Source organism: Schistocerca nitens, chromosome 5 (genome assembly GCF_023898315.1).
Source record: "Schistocerca nitens isolate TAMUIC-IGC-003100 chromosome 5, iqSchNite1.1, whole genome shotgun sequence".
Lineage (NCBI taxonomy): Eukaryota > Metazoa > Arthropoda > Insecta > Orthoptera > Acrididae > Schistocerca > Schistocerca nitens.
Window position 1 is genome coordinate 104679948 of NC_064618.1, and position 2636 is coordinate 104682583.

Consider the following 2636-nt stretch of genomic DNA (forward strand, 5'->3'; position numbering starts at 1 on the left):
CGTTAATAATTTATAAACTATCCTGTCAAGAACTTATGAAACAGTCAATCTGTGTAATATAGATGAGACTGGGTGACCCACATGAGATCGACTAGTGGTGAGTTCTTCTCAGTGCTGGTTGCTGACGATGACCGGTACTGTGCAGTGAGTTCCTCTTCAGTCTGGTTTATTAAATCACAAATCACTTTTTAACAATTATGTTAGCCAAGCGTCTACCCAGGCTCACACTCAGAAGTAATGCAGAATTGAAGTTTGGTTATACCAATGTCCAAATGTGCATGGTGGGGTGCATGTCCCGTATTTATTCCCAAGTCCAGTGAAGTTCAGTCTCTCCAAGTGAAGTCGCAAGATTTCCGCCGAGCAGCCAGGTAACCTCGAGTGGTGCGGCGAGTCATCCATAAGCAGCTGGAACACGGCGTACTGCACTTCCTGATGAGAACTGTCGTTTGCGGCGGCGGCCAGGTTTATATAAAGCCTGCTAGTTAATGGAGCCGTCGGCTGGGGTCGCTGTTTTCCAGGGAAAACCAATCGCAATGTTTCCTGGCGTAGCCAATTGCTGGGTGCTGACAAACGCGCGCGCGCGAAGGCGGCCAGCGATGGTAGCCGCGAGCCGCCCGGAGAAGTGCGGCCAGCGATGTATTTCTCGGCCACGTAAGGGAGCGTGCGTGTAAAGACGGCCAGCGATGGAAGCAGCGGGCCGCCCAGAGAAGTGCGGCCAGCGATGTATTTGGCGGCCGTGTACTGGAGCGCGTTGTTCGGTGTTGGTTAGAAGTGGTGTATACCACAGTCATGTAGTTACAGGTTATCAGTTCGATCACATAGGCCATGGATGTGGTGTAGTGTATGGTGCAAACATGCTGTAATCAAGGTCAGCACTGTGACGAACTTGTCCACGTACCTGTACTAGGCTGCATCGACGCTGTTCCAGCCCTGGGAGCAGGCAGCAGGGCTAGATCTGCGGTGCAGCAACCAAACTCACTTTAGTTCTAGGATGGCGACTTCCGTCATGTCACCTCGACCCCTTACAGCTTCTGGCAGCCTTCTGCTCACTTTACTGCTGGTTATGATGACCTGTTTGGGAATAAGTTGCATAACAGTGTTGTGGTGCTAATGGCAGCCTACGCATGCAACAATAATTACCTATTTTGGCTGCTACTAGTCTTTTACATATGTTGCATGGAGAAACAGTGTGTTGCAGGAAGTCAGTTACTTGTTCTAGGATGGAGGGCGCGGATGTGCAGGATTTGTGATGTGTTTAGTGAACCAAATGGCGATCTTCCCTTGTGACCATCGTCCGGTGTGCTTGATCGGAAACTCGGCATCTTGTATTCCAACCCTCACATTCTTATGCAGTCTAGTATCAGGCAATTCTTAAATGCAGATGACCCCCATATCTAAGGCACGAGTCAACCAGCCTTTGGAATAGAAACCCGCAATGAGACCTCTTCAAATTTTCAGGTACTTATAACGCTCGCACAAGTACGTAGCATCTCTGTATTTTTCTTAGTGGTTGCACGACATCTGCACTTTTCAGACCTCATCTATACCCTACCAGACCTGGTAACAGCACTACACACGTACGACACTAATGAATTCTTGTGGCCGTTCTATCACTCACGTAAAATTGCAACTCTGTAATCATAACACACACACCGCCCAGTGATGTGTACATGTAAGAAGTTGCATTGATATCTGTGGGTCGTCCAAAGTTCAGAGTGGCAAGCAAGGTTTGCAGCTCGCAAGGAAACGAGGGAAAAGTTGCTGCACGCCAGCGTAGTCAGGCCTTCTAGGGCTTCACAACTACGCTGCCGCAACCGACGTTTTAATTAACGCTGAGAAGCGGAACGCTCGCCTCAGTTCTCAGCCGACGATCAAGACGACACCATCGTTTTAGATAGGCCGTGAGTGTGTTGAATCTCTCATGCCGAAGATTATTGTGAAAATTATGCAGTTATGGCAACGGCCTTGCTGTAGTGGATACACCGGTTTCCGTCAGATCACCGAAGTTAAGCGCTGTCGGGCGTGGCCGGCACTTGGATGGGTGACCATCCGGGCCGCCATGCGCTGTTGCCATTTTTCGGGGTGCACTCAGCCTCGTGTTACCAACTGCGAAGCTACTCGATCGAATAGTAGCGGCTCCGGTGGGTGCTGACCACACGCCCCTCCTATCCGCGTCCTCATTGAGGATGACACGGCGGTCGGATGGTCCCGATGGGCCACTTGTAGCCTGAAGACGGATTTCAATGTCAGTTATGGTGCAAGTGAAGAGTCTTGTAAACTTGTCTACATCAAGTTATACTTCAATATTGGGAACATTTCTGTGCTAATGGATTATACAGAGTTAAGTAAATCTTTATATCTCTGTTATAATAAAGTGAACATATATATGTTTTACGTATTATACTTTTACTCAAGCTCCTTCCAGTACAAACCAAAGAGCGCGTCGTTGTGCAGGCGACTCTAATTTCGTACGACACAACAACATCCGACCATGTCCTCAGGCTACCTCACCTTTTTGTCAGGCCATGTATTTTCTGGGTCAGGTTTATTTTACCCATCCTGTGTACTGATTCATAGTCGACGATTTACAATATAATGGTCCTACGTGTGCACTCACAAGTACACAGGCCAATGAT

General features: G+C 48.5%; 1 pseudogene; it reads left to right on the top strand.

The window, feature by feature from the left end:
• The first annotated feature begins 1955 nt into the window (after positions 1-1955).
• Positions 1956-2073, top strand: LOC126261194 (5S ribosomal RNA; annotated as a pseudogene).
• Positions 2074-2636: the final 563 nt, after the last annotated feature.